The sequence below is a fragment of the Cimex lectularius genome, unplaced genomic scaffold (genome assembly GCF_000648675.2).
Source record: "Cimex lectularius strain Harlan isolate CLEC.00 unplaced genomic scaffold, Clec_2.1 scaffold36, whole genome shotgun sequence".
Taxonomy (NCBI): Eukaryota; Metazoa; Arthropoda; class Insecta; order Hemiptera; family Cimicidae; genus Cimex; species Cimex lectularius.
This window is the reverse complement of record NW_019392648.1, coordinates 1395481-1412991: the sequence shown is the minus strand read 5'-3', so window position 1 is coordinate 1412991 and position 17511 is coordinate 1395481. Positions and strand designations below refer to the sequence as shown.

General features: G+C 36.1%; 1 protein-coding gene and 1 non-coding gene across 2 annotated transcripts in view; one reads left to right on the top strand and one right to left on the bottom strand.

Moving 5' to 3' along the window:
* Positions 1–17511, bottom strand: part of LOC106668392 — a 561179-nt gene that overhangs the window by 13975 nt on the left and 529693 nt on the right. The gene's annotated exons all lie outside the window — the stretch shown is intronic.
* Positions 16641–16713, top strand: Trnaa-agc. Its single transcript has one exon. It is a non-coding gene; the product is annotated as a tRNA-Ala (tRNA).

The window sequence follows — 17511 nt, the reverse complement described above, 5'->3', positions numbered from 1 at the left end:
GCCGATAGCTCAAGTGGTAGAGCAGCGGCGTATTTAGCCGAAGGTCGTGGGTTCGAATCCCGCACGTGACACTGGCTTTTTTATCTCAACCAATACCTTACATAAAGATTAATTAATTGAAAGAAGTTATTTGGTCAATCGGATCACGAAATCTAACGGATTTGATAAGATTAAGATTAATGGTCATGACCAGTCAGCAAGGTAAGGTTCGCGTATCAGCAAGAAAATAGTTATACAAGGAAAATAGAAAATAACTCAATTAATTAAGGTTTTTAGTCGAGATAAAAAAATTAGTGTCACAAGCGGGATTCGAACCCACAATCTTCGGCTAGATACGCCGCTGCTCTACCACGTGAGTTATTGTGATCTCGATCCACTCGGACACTAACTTCCCATCTCAACCCCACCTTTTGAATTGAAAAATGGCAAAAAGTAGGGAAAAATCAAAAGGTGGGGTTGAGATGGGAAGTTAGTGTCCGAGTGGATCGAGGTCACAATAGCTCAAGTGGTAGAGCAGCGGCGTATCTAGCCGAAGATTGTGGGTTCGAATCCCGCTCGTGACACTAACTTTTTTATCTCGACTAAAATTCTTAATTCATTGAAAGATATTAATTGGTCAAGTGGACCACGAAAACTAGTGAATTTAATAGAAAATAACATAAAATAAGGCAAGGTATAATAAACAAATCAGTATAACTCTCGGCCGGTCGTTCTTCCTCTGTCGCGTTAATTAATACTAACTTGAGTTTTTGCGTTCGTGCTCGTGGGTTTTATCGACAGAATCATGAACAAACTAACAAATTAGAATAAGCGATGCAAACAATTAGAACCCCCTTTCAAGCAATCCCTTGGCATTAATTGCGACCACTTGATAGGTTCTCACACCCCCTGCTAAGATTTCCAATGGACTCCAACTCGGGCCAAACTTTCAATCGACTTACGCCCCAACTAGTCCAAGTCCCCTCCCCACTTTTTTTAGGATTTCACCGATCCAAAATTACAGACTAACTTTTTAGGTAAGTCCAATCACATCTTGCAATTACGGGGTTAACATACCAAGTTGGAAAAGCTCGTGACATTCTTATTCCGTTTAACATTTCCCAGTATAGAATTTTGATTCTTTAATACTGTAATGTGTAAAATTTTTCTGGCAAATAACAACGTTCCTTTTGGTCGGTATTTTTATAGACTTACGTACAGTAGTATTTTTGACAATAAAAAAATAAAATTGGAGTGTTTAAGCTAGAAGATGGATTAGTTACGTGTCGTACCTTTTTTTACGAACAAATTTTCAAATTTATCCCTATAAAATAGTACAATTGAACAAAGTCATGGATTCTCACACTGTTTAAACTTGAAAAAAAGCTTTCTTTATGACTTCTAATAATATACAACAGAAATGACCTTAAAACACCGGTAATGGATATTTATAAGTTAAACACGTGTATATGCACACACGTGTATAAAGTCGAGCTTATCACTTCACACACTCACTCACCCTTCAATACATTCTTACTTATGTACATACCATTTTATCAGCAAGGGTGGTGGCCTACTAGATATTCCTGCACCCCCCTTAACATCTATCACATAATTATCCTTATTGAGGGTCGATGGGTTATCTTCATGCTAGTTTGGTAAAACAAAATAGAAAAAACAAACAAATGTTAAAACTCATTTTTAATAACGGATTTTCTTAAGAATAGTAAACGTGAACCATGGAAAGACATCACCTTAAACCAGAAGTTTCAAATATTATACTTATCCAATACCTTACATAAAGATTAATTAACCTTATCTTTTATGACTTAAGGTGAGTGTTTTCCTATTTTTTCATTTCTCGTTTCTTTGGCTTATGTTTGGCGACCAAGTTTGGTAAAATTAATTTATTCCTTATCCGATTCAGGTCATAATCTTTAATCATTCAAGTTATGCTATTCAACACAAAACAATTTTGGGTGAATATATGCGAGTAGTTGGCAGTAAAATTTGTGATATTGTTTGGCCTCTTTGAACTGAAGGATATCAAAAAAATTTTTTTTGAACATTAATGTATAAACAAAGGCTAAACACCGTATATTTCAATTCAAATCTTACATCCACTCTCTTAATCTCTGCTCATCTCCCAATGACCTATACCTTTCTCGTAATAAAACCTCCTCATTTGAACGATACTTTTTAGTTCGAGCCTCAAATCTATGGAATTCTCTTCATTTGCCAATTCTCAAAGCCCCATTCTTACATCTGTTAAATCCCTCCTGTATATACATCTCATCTCTCTCCAAACACAGCCAACATAGTCTACAATATTATTAGATCCTTTTTTACTACATAAGAAAGCTTATTTCCATCCTTTTCTCAACTTTTAAGTTTGCAGATTGTAATTATGATCGCACAAGTGTATTCTTTATAATTACAATTTTTTTCCCTAAATTCTAATTATTGCTACTATTATTTATAATTTTTATTATGTGTTTTATGTAAATTTATTTCACTATATGTTAACGTCAAACACTCATTCATTCAAATGCCTGGTTTATAAAAAAATGTGTGACCTTATTGTTATTCTTAGAGGATTCTAGACCCAGAGTAAAATATTTTCTCTTGATTCTTCATGCCAATATTCTACTTCCACTTTCACAGGGTACGACAAATTTTGACGGGGACCGATTCTCAACCCTTTCGCAGGTATTTAACATTTTATGTTTTTTCGCCTATTTATGGTTTTCGTCATAAATCTACTTGTGGCTTTTGAACTATTCATGTCTGGGAAAATCCAAACTTGAAAAGAGCATTAAATCTGTATACAACTTGTATATAGGCAAAGTGTTTGAAAGTATCAAATTAAATTCCTTGAAAATTATTCCAAATCAACATGGTTTTCATTCAAAAAGATCTACATTAACTAACTTATTTATATTCCAAGATTATATATTACAATCTTTTTCCGAAGAATACAGAAGAAATACAGTGTAAAAACAAGCTTTTTATACTCTATTTTCAAAAGCTTTTGATAGTGTTGATCATACGATTATTCTACAGAAATTACAAAATTTAAGCACACATGGTAACGTATTACGATGGTTTGCATCCTATTTAGAAGGTCGAATGCTTAAAGTAAAATTGAAATCGGTATTGTTGCATAGTCTTCGAGCAACTTATGGAGTTCCTCAAGGGTCGCACTTAGTGACTTTTCTTTTTAAAATATACATAAACGGCATCTCTGATTCTATTCCATACGTTATGACCTTTTTTTTGCAGAAGATTTAAAAATATTTCTAAAAATTAATTCTATTTCTGTCTGTTTACAACTTCAACATGCCTTAGTAAAATTTAATAATTGGTGTTCACTAATAATATTCTTTTTAAATCAGATAAATGTTCAGTTATGACTATCCATAAAACAAAATATCCTATCAAATTTAACTTTCCTACATTATGCTCGCTCCTAATTAGACCTGAAAATTGCCCATTACTGCATAACCGAATTAACTTTCATGTTCCATCTTATCATTACAGAAGTCAAATAACATTCTCCATCGATTGCCATAGAACTAATTATGGTCAAATTCAGTTTTTATACCTAGAACAATAAATTTGTTAAACTGGTTCGAAAATATGGATATATTTAATGTCAGTTTATGAAAATTTTATTATTAGAAAGTTAAATATTGTATCATTAATATAATTACTATTGAATTTGATTATAATTAATGATTGATAAATATATAGTTTTAATACATACTTCAAATTGCTTCAATTCATTATAAATTGTTTGTTTGATTTATTGATTTTTTTGTTATTGTAAATATTTCTAAATTTATATACAGTTTTATCCTTCATACTTTTATTGTATACATTTGTAATTGGAAAACCGTAAATAAATTTCCTTTAAGAATGTATCCTTCTAAAACTTTTAATTAAATTTTTTGGGAAAAACCAAATACTAAAATTTACAAAAAACTACTAAATTAAAACTTGTAAAAAACAAAATTTGCAACCTCGTTGGAAACATTCTCGAAATGGCTTGGCGAATTTCGTAACAACTTTATCGTTTAATAAGCTTTCTAGGGGTATACCTTTTTCTTTAATTAGATCGAAACAAAAAACAGAAATTTTATGTTAAATGGGCAAAAAAGTGTTGACGGCGTGAAAAAGTGGGAGTGAGGTTACTCTAGTAAATCAAATTTTTTTCCTGGGCAAAATTTATCCCCCCAATTTTAATTAAATAATAAAAAGCACAAAAAGAAAGAAAAAATGAAGCCGAATTCATAAACAAGAGAGGACAAACAAGTGAACAACAAAAGCAGAAAATTCGGACAAATTTTTTGACTCTCGTCTCCGTCTACTATACTGTTTAGGCGGGAGTTCCACAAGGTAGTATCCGTGGCCCCATCCTGTATTCCACGTACACGGAGATGATAATGCCATCCTGTTTCTAATAACTATCCCGACCTCTCTCATTGTCACAGGCCGATCTACCTTGGCTGAAAAAGTGGCGAGTAAAAATAAATGTTGATAAAACTTTGCACAACACCCTCACGAATACTAGACAAAGATTAAAACTGACATTTCATAATAAACTACTGATATACAATACGATAATAAAGCCCATTTGAAGTATGGCTATGGGGTTCAACCATTTTCAACTACTATCGTGTACAGATTTCCTAATCTGAAATGCTCCAAAAAGTAGTTTATCCTTCCTTCTATATAACCAATTATACAGTCAATAATGACTTTAATTTTCTTTTTGTAAAATATGTCATAAAATCCCGGTACTTAAATTACTTTCGTTGCACCCAATCCCTTAGTCCTAATAAGCTATGCATGGAACCAACCAGTACTATTCCTAATAATCCTCCCAGGTGTTTAAAGAGACCTGTTGGGTATATAAACAAGGGGGTCATCACTGGATGATTCTTGGCATTCTAGTGCTAGATTGTTTATTTTTTAAAACAAAATTTTGTTTTAATTTATTTTTACATTAGTAGAACCATTCCTAACCTAATCAAAGCGCACTGCTCAGTAAGGCGAAATCGATGATGCAAAAATGGTCACATATAACCTAACTCGTCCTTAACACAAACCGTTAACTACCAAACCTAAAAATTTCTAACCTAATCTACCCAACCAGGCGCACAATCTAGATACAAAATTGTCACGCAAAAAAGTCCAATCCATGTTAAAAAAAAGGAGTGATTCAAAACATATCACACAGATCCTCTTTTTCAAGATTGGGAGCATGTAAAAATGCGTGGAAGGTTATTCAGTTTAAATAAACCGTCAAGTAAACTCGATAGCGAGAATAACTTTTTGGAGGTTCAAAAACAAGCCCATCGCCGACTCTGATAACTTTACATTGCGATATCAGTTAACCGTTTCGCTATGGCTCGTAATGCTGAGAAATACCATCTGAAATAGGAGAAAGGGAAAGGGCCGAGGGAATGCGTTCATACCGAGCAGGAAGCTTTTTCGGAATGGCTACAATCTCGGCCAATTGCAGACACGTTACTTTGGTCATTATTTGATATCATTATATTTTGTTTCCGCAGAAGTATCAGTAATGACAATAAACATTGTTATCAACCCCCTCAGGTTGCTAATTCCCCTGAAAATTATTGATATAGTTTTTCCACGATCGATTTAAGTATTCTAAGTTTATCTTCATATTACAATTAATTAAGGGTTTTAGTTGAGATAAGAAAGTCAATGGCACGAGCGGGATTCGAAAATTTTCATCCCTTTTTGCCATTTTTCAATTCAAAAGGTGGGGTTGAGATGGGAAGTTGGTGTCCGAGTGGATCGAGCTCAAGTGGTAGAGGAGCGGCGTATCTAGCCGAAGATCGTCGGTTCGAATCCCGCTCGTGCCATTGACTTTTTATCTCAACTAAAAACCTTAATTAATTGTAATACATTAATTGGTCAAGCGGACCACGAAGTTAGTGAATTTATCTTCATAGTTTTTTACTTAATTCAAAATGGTTGGCTACAATAGAGAATATTTTTGGACCTATTGATAACTGAATATAATCTACCTCTTGACGTGATCAAAGAATAAATTAGCAATTTGACCTTGAGAAATAGGCTCGGTTTATTGGCCAAAGGTGAATTATGATCCAACTTGGGACCCTCTCGTCTTCTAATTGCTTTCTGCGGTTGACCCTATGCCAGCCAACTTCGGGGTGCCGTTTTCACTCCACCATCCTTCGTTTTTAATTCAATTAATTAATTTAGATACCGAAACTTTTAATAGAAAAATCTTAATATTATATTAAAAACAAAACAAATTCACTTAATTTACTATAGTATTATTTCAAATGTCAGCACTCTTTTCTTAAAAAAAATAATATATATTTTCTTCTTGTTATAGTTTACATATAACATATACAATATGACTATAAAAGACTTGAAATTTTTAAAGTTTAAAAATTTTAGAATCCAAGTAATTAAAAAATTTGAATAATAAACTAACGCTTGAGGATTGGCCATATGCGGTTAACACACGGGCACCTCTTCTTGGGCCGAAGCCCGCGCAGGTGCACCTTAAGCAGAGATAGAGGCGTGTCATGCCTTGGCTACACACAGAGCGCGTGTAGATATGACGCCGGATTTAAGAAATCCTTTTTAAAAAGATAGTTCCTACTCACAGTAAGTTGTTTAGCAACGATCCGGATTTCGAGCCTTTTAGCTCATCATCAGGTTGAAGGACTTCCACAACCACGTCTCTCGACATGAATTGCCAAAGTGAACCCGCTGATACCTCCGCCAACGCGACGTTCCAATTAGCAGCTGATCTTTTTAATGGCGCTCAATTTGAACGTGCGAAACGCGGAAATTATAACACAAATAAATATTATGCTAGTAAATACTTAATATTATTAAATTACTATAAAAATAATAACAATTAAAATAATTAGTTTTATTTTTTGGATGTTTGATATTATTTATGTACATATTTAAAATAGGAGGTAGATCAAAATCTGTTGTATTATTAATGCATTTATCACCATGTTCAATTTTACATTTTTTAATTTCAAATTTCTCAAACCAATCTAATTCTTTCCCTTTGTTGAAACTATGTAACCCTCTTGAATTTAGATTTGAATTGAAATTATGTTTTGTTTCTTTTAGATGGTCCTTAAATTCCGAAAATTTGTTCGATTTAGGCAAGTGTTCTTTTACTCTTATTTTTATTTCTCTACCGCTTTGTCCTATATGTTTAGTATCACAATCTTTACAATTGAGTTGGTAAACCCCGCTTTTTGCCAAGTTGTCTACTTTGTCTTTAGGTTTTGAGAGGATGTTTTTAAGTGAACCCGTACTTCTAAAAGCTATTCTAAAACCTTCTTGTTTAAAAATTTTACTAACTTTTTCCGATAATTCACCAATGTATGGCAAACAACGGAAACCTAATGATTCATTTGTGGTGGAGTGGCTGAGTTTTATTGTTGATTCGTTTAAAGTTAATTTTGTTATTCTTTTAACTAGCAACCTATGAATAAATATTTCTTGATACCCGTTGTTTTTTGTTAAGGTTTTAATAGTTTTTAATTCTTTTTTTTATAGTTATCAGGTGTTAGCGGAAGTTTTAATATCCGGTCTATGAGCCAAATGAAACCAGCAGCCTTTTGGGACCATGGGTGGGAAGAATCCGATGGCATCATAGTGTCTGTAGTTGTGGGTTTTCTATATCTACGTCTATTTCTATTAGGCTGTTTATTATGGACAGTTTTAGGTCTAAAACTAAACCGGATTTAAGAAAGGTTTTCGGACACGGCAGGTCTTCTGTTCCGCTTTTTAAGGGAATTGGGAATTTTTTATTGTATATAGCAGTCAAAATATGATTTTTGTATGAGTGAGTGTATTTATTAGAGTGAATGGGGAGGGATTGATGGTGAAATAGCATCCCACCGATCCTTGAGCTGTGTACGTGACTTGAGTCAATGGCAGAAGTACCCCATCGAGCCCAATTAGATTAGTTTGTTATTGTATGCAGGTTGATGGAGGAATATTGAGTAATCCATCTACTAAATAGAATGAAAGCAATGTACACAGGTGTGAATGTATTTATTTGTGTGAATGCAACACATTCACATATTGAATGTGTGCTGTTACATTTCGAAAAATAAAACTAACGACTAACTTCCTTCTTATGAAATAAATCATAATCTAATTTTTCGCCTCTTAGTATTGTCAAACTTACACATAATTACAATTAATTAAGGTTTTTAGTTGAGATAAAAAAGTCAATGGCACGAGCGGGATTCGAACCCACGATCTTCGGCTTGATACACCGCTGCTCTCCCACTTGAGCTATCGTGACCTCGATTGCCATTGACTTTTTTATCTCAACTAAAAACCTTAATTAATTGTAATATATTAATTGGTCAAGCGGACCACGAAATTGGTGAATTTAACTTATACATAATATATCAAAAAACCTGTAGTAACATAAACATATAAAAGGTTAAAACAGATTTAGGACGAGAATTCATTGAACACACTACACCTTTCCCGCTTGTTTTCAATTATTTTGGGAATTTTACAGTAATAATAATTAATGACAATAATCACTATCGTGAGGAGGGCAAAGTACGTTGAAAAGAAAAATTTACGGTAGAGCGGGAAATGTGGGGGTTATAAAATTTAAGCCTCCAAGTGCGCTTAGAGCTTGAATTAGAAGTATGTTCCTAACAGCGTCTTTAAGCCTGTCGCCCTCCTCGGGCAATTCTTATTACCTTGCCTCCCTCCTATTTCGAACAGATTGCACTTCAGAAACAACACTAAAAATGGCCCATTCCACAGGGATTACGCGTCATAAACTTACTCTTAAAAATGGTTCACCCTATGCAAAGAGGGTCGTGATTTTTCTGGAGGCGTACAGGTAAAAATCAAGCGTTAGCCACCGTATGGTTCCGTGTATGGTATAATAACCAGGAGGGTATTTTTTAATTAATCACATAAACCTTAAATTTTAATAAAGAACAATTTTTTTACTGTAAATAAAACATCTCATAACGTGTTTTATAGGGATAGAGATAGTCAAATTCAGTCTCTTTCTCTCTCCCTCTCTCACACATCATACACACACTCACACTTATACAACAAACAGAATAACAAAGATTAACTATATATAGAGTGATAATCTTCAGCCAAACTCCTCTTACATAATTATTTAAGTGACAATAGTTACCTGAATGGGATACATAGTGGAGGCAGTCAGAAAAAGAAGTACCTACTAAGCATAATTCCCAGAGGCAAGAACTCGGATGGAACAATTCATAGTAAGTTACAAGACGTCCCAGACACTAGGATGCCATGAGTGGATGAGATCTTTTCTACACATGTTTGAAATATTACCAAGTGTACCGTGCTCCTGGGGTGGTGTGAAAGATCAACCAGTGGAACACATCTTACTCCACTTTCTCAACTGGGAATTGAATAGGGCATTTGTTATGTAACTGTCCTAGAATAACCTTGACCACTTGGATACAATCCTCCTACTATATGAGAATGTTCAGCACTCCAAAAGATTTGTCAACAGGCAGGAGGCAGGTAGAAAAAAGATTTCATATTAGGCAATATTTCCCGTAGGCAGTGAACTAAGATGTTACAATTTCTCCCAAGTTGCAAGATGTCCCAGATACTAAGTGGCCATGGGAAGAAGAGAACATGTCTACACATGTTTGAAATCCAAGTGTAGCGTGCCTGTCTGATGAAAGAACAAACAGTGGACCTCTTACTCGACTGACCCCCTCAATCGCCATGTAGCTTCCGAGTACAACCTTGGCTACCTGGACACTCAACTTCTTAGATGTCCAATGACATCACCTCAAAAGATTTGTCAACGATATTGATTTAGTGCAACTATTATTGGTGTAGTGTTACAAACTAATACAGTCAGCAGATGAATCATTTCATTAGGTCAAAAAAAAGGAAACTTAAGTACTTTATATTAATTTTCTTGAGGATATATTATAGGCTTGACTCTTTGCTCCAACAATCATGGTTGAACAGCTAGCTATAGCAAATACGATAGAATGGCTACCGGATTGAGCCCTTCATAGAGATAATGTTACAAGTGAACATAAGAGAAAAATTTTTTTTTTGCACTGGGGTGACCAGACTCGGGCAGAGGCAAGGGTGCCCTCGGCAAGATTGAGCGAGGTCTGGAAGAGGCCGAAGACGCGCGGGCGGCATTTGGAAGATGAAGGAAGCCCAGCCAGGGCTCAGCGGGGACGCTGGCGAGGAGTGGGGCTCGACGGGAGTGAACAAGGAGGACTCGAGCTGAGACTGGTCGGTGTGGACGAGCGAGGCGAAAAAAAGTATTGGGTTGTCCGGAAAATAATGCAGGATTTTGGTATTAAACAAAAAAAAAGAAACTAGTTACTTTAAAGCAATGTTCTTTAATCAANTGACATTCATACAAATGAGTAATCCTGTAAACGTAAACAGAATATTTTATATAGATTTTTTTTAATGAAAACTTAAAATCCTGCATTATTTTCCGGACAACCCGATAAAAAGGAACGTGACAGTGTATTATTTTATTATTTTGGGAGTTTTCTCATCGCCGTGGAGTGGAGGGTTCGCGTGTGCGAGTGGAGAACTCTCTGGAACGACGAGAAAAAGGAAGTGCACGAGGTTCGAGCTTTTAAGTTATATTATAAGATTGATTTCTTGAAAGTTTTTTGTTTTAATTCTGAAGAGACTGTTTTATTTATTCTTTTTTTGTTTTACATCTTATTCACATTACAGAGGATATTAATATTTGACTTTCTTGTTTTTTTAATTTTTTTAAATATATTTTATTTGTTATCTTGTTATTTCACCCCGAGGGTTTCACTGTTTTCCTAAAGGAAGAAAATAAAATAAAAACAGTGTGGCGCCGATTATTTCCCTTTTGGAGACGAAGCGGCCACGGAAAAAAATCTCCACTGAGCCCCAGGTACCCGGCGACCGGGTGAATTGCAAACGGTCGTAACAATAAAGTTCGAATAGCTACTGACAGTCGCAATACCCTTGACTCTACAAAATATCGGCAAACATAACCAGATTATAGAAGTTATTAGAGAACGGTCGATTAGACTTCAGAAATGGAAAAAGTTCATGTTTGCTTGGATCAAAGCCTACAAGTACCAGTAACAAGCTGGTAATGAACGTGAAGTTCATTTGGCGAAAACAGCATCCAGGAATTTAGATCTATATATTAGCTCGTTCTCAACAACAGCAAAGTGTTGGTTTAAATGGTGAAGAATAGCATCGTGGCAGCGTAATTAACCGGAATCCAAAATTGGTACTCTGACGAAGGACTTTCTTCCCGTTGTTGTATCTCGCCTCCGCATGCAACACTTCTATATGGACTGTATTTTTTACAATGGATACCAGGAACTGTAGGAGTTCCCCTGAGCACTGCTGACAGCTTATTGTACTTTATCCCTGGCTCCATTTTTGGGGGCTCGCAACACGTGTGTAAATTTGAGCCTCCAGTGAGCCGGTGTTCTTCCATCAAAGAAAATAATTTTTGAAGGGGGTTGGGATCAAATTCAGGGTCGCTGCGATCTGATCCCGCCCCTTCCATCGATGAGTACCGTGTCAATTACTTTCATTTGCGACCACTGTTCCCCATAAGCGTCACAAAAAAAGTCCAGAGGCGACGGTGGGGATCGAACCCACGACCGCGGGATCTATATGGACTATAGTATCACCCTAATTATCTCTTGTAATGCAAGGTGTCGGTATATCGGCATATTCGGAATTGCGGCATCTCCCGCTTGAAAATGAGATCCTATGATGATCCAAACTGTTGATTAACTCTTATGGGATTTTGAGGGTTTCTGGCGAGTCAGGCAGCTTTTCTTGTAGCACATTGTAACAGCGCGCCTATGCTTGTTTCCACACTCTCCATCCAAGGGAGAATTGCACCCTTTTATATGCGGTTATTAAATATATTTTTATATATTCAGTACAAGGAAGAGTTAATTAACTCGGACCTGCGAAAGCTAGCTTCGGTATGGAGTAAACAAAACGAAATGGCTCTCGATGCAACTTTCATTCCATTAATATTTCACGCTATCCAGATGTGGATATGGATTAGAATCTGGAGTTTATATAGATTATATTTCCTGTAATTAGTCTAATGATGCTTTCAGGACAAATATTACTAATTCAAACAATGTGTTGACTTTATTAATTGAATCTGAGTCGTTAAGTTAGAAAAAGGGAAGGAGAGAGAAAGGGTGATAGAGTGAGAGGGAATGGGAGAGAATGAGAGCTTCCAAAGCCTTGATGGTCCTTAGGAAGCGGAGTAATAATATTAGCGTCGCAGTATCACCGACCGACTGTAATTTGTTAAAAAAACCTTTGTCTGCTGGGATCTAATCCGCTTAGTTAAAAAAAGTGCTACTCTTAATAACACCCAATGGCCTCTTTTTATAATGAAATATCTTTATTGAACAATGACCGTAGTGTTAATAAACATCGTTCGATTACACCGAGGCGTTTAGACTATTTTTATGATCTCCGTGAATTTAAAATATTAATATCTCAACTGCACTTCGTTATAATTTCTTACGTAATCTCAACTATTTTAACCTAGCCGATGCATTGATCCACCCGTTCTTGAAATTATACATTGGATAAGCCTTATCAATAAGCGCATTAAGCGAGCAATCAGTTAGAGATTAAGTTGAAACAAAGTAGGAAAGTAGAGAAAATATAAAGATACAGTGCAGCAATGTATAATTGCTTCAAGTGCAATTGTCATCTCAAGTTAGCCCATTTTTAATGGTTCACTTTTTAACAAAAATGAGTGTTTTAAACAAATTGGTAAACTGAAGAAAACGCAATAGCCAAAAAGCCATTAAGAATTAGAATATAGGATTTTTAGATAGCTTAACTTACGTCTAACGTCCTAAGCATCACAAGCTTGTAGCAGCAGAAGAGGACAACGGTGCGACCAACAGTCCAAGAAGGAAGACTATGTAACCCCTTGAGATCGATGTTGGAGCAAATCAAATGAAACTACAAGTAATGGACACTTATCAAGGAAGTGGTATGAATTGTGTATTCAACTACGGATGGAACAATTTTCGAAACTGCCCCGCTAACTAACCAGGGACAAAACCTTAAGTACAGAAGTTCTATATTAAATCTAAATAATCATTTTGAAGAAGCTGAGATCATCAGATATATTTGCGGTGGCACGCTTCCTGAAATTAGTTATCATAATATTCTATAATGACCCAGAAAGACATTTTCCATTTGTAGATAAGTCCAACAAGATAGGTTGTCTAAAGAATTATTGGAGTAGCTGCACTATTGGGAATTTACTAAAGCTAATAAATAAAACAGAAGCTTTTTTTAAACGAGGATTCGCAACATATCAAATCTCGGGGTATCGTTGTTTTTGAAAAACAAATAAGCTCTTTTGAAAGTACGCCATGAAAGGCCGCTGGATTTGAACCTAGGACTTTTACCTTACAGTGATGAGCGCGTGTCAACGCCTTCGTTGCGGCCACCGACGCCCCCCGAAGATTTTCTGATAAAGGATTTATAGGCCAATCTTCTTAAGACGCTTGTGGTCCGGTAAGGACAGAATCTTCAGACGGCATTTCAATTGAAGATGCAACGTGGGTGTCCCAAGGGCTTCCGCGTTTGTTTCGAAGCCAACAGCAAAGACAAGAGTGTAAAAATTAACAAATATTATTTATACTTTGGCAGATCCTAGAATTTTCGTTCTTGACACTTAAACTTGAATGTTTAAATCGTAAATTTCATATGAAATATCCAAAGTCATGAATTTAAAAAATATACATATAAACATGTCGACAGTCATCTGGCTGTGATGTCCTAAGGGGGGGCTTTGTTGGTCAAACGTTTCATGCGATAAATGGGACAAAGGAGTGGGTAATAAAAAGTACTTTCCCCTTGCACAACTGACAAAACCATACAAACATATATGTATATAAAGGATATTTATATAACAAACAATAAAGAATAATAAAGATAATGTCATCCCGCATTGGCTGTTGTTTATTACTTTTTAAAATTTTGCTGCTTTAGATGTTAGAAGGAATATTGTAAAATCAAACATTGAATTTAGTTTAGTGTCAAATTTGATAGTTTTTACAATATAAACACACACATTAACAACGAATCGAACTACAGTTATATATTATTCAACAGTTACGCTAGATGATAAAGGCTTAAAATAAAACTCCCTTGCACTTAGAAATTTAAAATTAAATACAATTATTTTGTTCTGGCAAGAACGATTATGTTTATATTACGTACCTACAATAACATTGGTTTTCTCACATGTTTACTCAGGTTCTATACAGACTATCATCATTTCAAGAGCTTCAAGGAAGCAAAACAACTAAGTTCAAGCAAGTATGATTGCAATTAAATCTGAGTCTTGAAATGCCGTTTCTGAATTTTTATCTTCCGATAATGTGCTAAGGCATGTAAAGCGTTCAGTCTGTCCGACATTGTGTACGCCATAAAAAAATCTACTGGACAAAGCTGTATCCCGACAGGTTGCTTAACTTACCTAGAAAGACATGCATATATAACTAACTCAGTTCTTCAGACTATTTACTTGCAAATTCAGTAGAAGTGCGCTGTAAAAAGAATGATCCCGAAACCTAACCAACCATTCCAACTTCCTAGTTCCTATCCCAATCAGTCTACGTACCGTCAGGTGAAAACCTTTGAAAAAATGAAGATGAAATTTGCCGTTTCTGTCAGGGAACATCCCGTTATTCCTTTGAATTTGTAGTCCCACAAGGAGGTATCCTTGGCCCTATCCTTTTTAGAATATACACTAGAATATATGACATCCTTTTTCTCTTGGGAAGGGGCATGCAAAGGCTTGAATCCAAGGCCAAGCAAGAATCCATTAGCACCAAGCGGCTATTTCAGCAGGCACGCTGAAGAACGAGAAAGGCTTTGAAGGGAACACCACGAAAAAAGAAGAACTTTTCAAAAGATCGCGCGGAAAGGAAACAGGCGGTCCTGGAGAGAATTCGTTCAGGAATCAAGCGCGAAAGGCACGTGGGGTTCCATATGAAGAATGCGCCAGGGAACATTTTGCAAAGGCCTCCGATGTTGCCGTTTTCTAGCGCGGACTTTGCAGCAGTGGAGCGTGCCCTGTAGGAAGTGGCACTCCCGGAAGGCATGGTCCAGGACCAAGAAAACTCCCAAGAGATAGTGCGAGTGATCAGGAGATCAAGACAAAAAAAAAGGAGTGAACCGTGGTCCCTGCACGAACTGGCTGCAGCTGTAAACTGTCGATCCCAGGTCACTACAGTATAGAGACGAGGGTAGTCCGAGGTGCCACAGTTGCTCGTGTCAGCCTCCTACAAACAATGAAAGCTCTGAGTGTGCTGATTCACCATATATACAAAATGTGGCGGTAGAGGCGACAAGCAAAGCCCAAAGTTGTCAAGGTGCGTCAGAATGCTAAAGACCCATATGGGTATTGCCTCTTTCCCACGGCTATTCTCTCCAATTACTCCAACTCATCTATTGTAAGCTCCTATCTGCGATGTCACCTCGCTCTATTAGAAGACAGGTAAAACAAATGGAGAATCAAAGTGAACGAAAGCAAATAAGTCACTTTTGCACTAAGAAATTCATTTGCCCCTCCGTTGCGTCTGAATGACGACATAGTAGCTGGTCTGTACATTGATGAAAGACGCGTGGAATCCACACATCCGCCTGATCTACCTCAACCTTAAAAAAATTTACCTTTTTACAAAACCCTCTTTCGTCCGAAAGACCTACGGAGTGGAAGTTTGGACTGACCAAACATTCCATTTGAATCAGTCTCTCCAATTCAAAATCCTAAGAAAAATCCGTAATGCTCCCTTCAAATCTTCAATACAACCATTCAGACTGACCTTTATACCCCATTCGTTCTTGATCTTTTAAGGACATTGTGATGTGCTGTGTGCGGTGTGTAGGTGTGTCACCAATGTGTAGCTTTTCCCATTATATTCAATTTTATCACGAATTAATAAATTTACTAATTGTAAGTAAAGTTGCAGGTGTAGATAATAATAATTTTAAAACAAGCGTCTTACCGTGACGCAATTTTTAAAAGATCTGACGTAGGACACAAACTTTTCTTTTAGGCACGGACATTCCATTTATGACGAGCCAGCGTTAAAATCATAGATTAGACTTGAAAACATAATAAACAAAAGATTACAATTAATTAAGGTTTTTAGTTGAGATAAAAAAGTCAATGGCACGAGCGGGATTCGAACCCACGATCTTCAGCTTGATACGCCGCTGCTCTACCACTTGAGCTATCGTGACCTCGATCCACTCGGACACCAACTTCCCATCTCAACTGCACCTTTTGAATTTTCCCTCCTTTTTGCCATTTTTCAAATGTCGTGTAACCGGATTGGATTCTCGACGACAAATGAAATGGACATGGAGAGCTTTATTGAAGTATACTTCATTTCAAAGCATTAAATTCACTAATTTCGTGGTCCGCTTGACCAATTAATATATTACAATTAATTAAGGTTTTTAGTTGAGAAAAAAAGTCAATGGCACGAGCGGGATTCGAACCCACGATCTTCGGCTTGATACGCCGCTGCTCTCACTCCGAGTGGATCGAGCTCACGATAGCTCAAGTGGTAGAGCAGCGGCGTAGCAAGCCGAAGATCGTGGGTTCGAATCCCACTCGTGCCATTCACTTTTTTATCTTAACTAAAAACCTTAATTAATTGTAATATATTAATTGGTCAAGCGGACCACGAAAAATAGTGAATTTAATTTTTATGTTGTTATTATATTTGGACATATCATTTACTCCTGTGACATAGCTAAAGCTATGTTCAATTCAATATGTACCTGATTTCATTTTGCTTATATCCTGTTTTTGTGTTTTTTTTGTAATTTTCCAAGGGCACGGTATTGTAAAAAAAACACCTCTTATTTAGACTAGGGATCAAATAGATCAATTTCTGTAACGGGATGTAATAGTGCCCCGCCAGTTCCCATAAAACGTAAAGAAATATGTACTCGTTTGAAATGGTAGGCAAATTCTTTTAAGTTTGCATTCACATGAAGGGAAATATCTCGGAGTGTGGATAAAAGGATAGATAATCCGCGTTTTTTTTCTCCACTCGGTAGCCACATTTTACAATTTATGAGCAATGCTATTTGTATCCTTTCTTTATACCAGTAAGCTCCAAAATATGTGAAGTTCCCATTTATTAAAATAGTTTTTTTTGTTAATTTTTAAGGGATTAGAACCATTAACAAAAAATACAGTTTGGGTTTAAAGTTTACCGTCGCATTCAAACCGAACTAACAGTAATTTGAACAGGAGCAACAATGAATGATCTTATTAAGCGAAGGGTTTTCATCCGATCTCGCTGTATCGCATTACAAATGGTATAGTTTATTGTTCCTCTACCGCAATATGATACAACTCGTCGTCGCTCAACCACTTTCCTAATTCAATGAATGGCAGAATAACCGAAC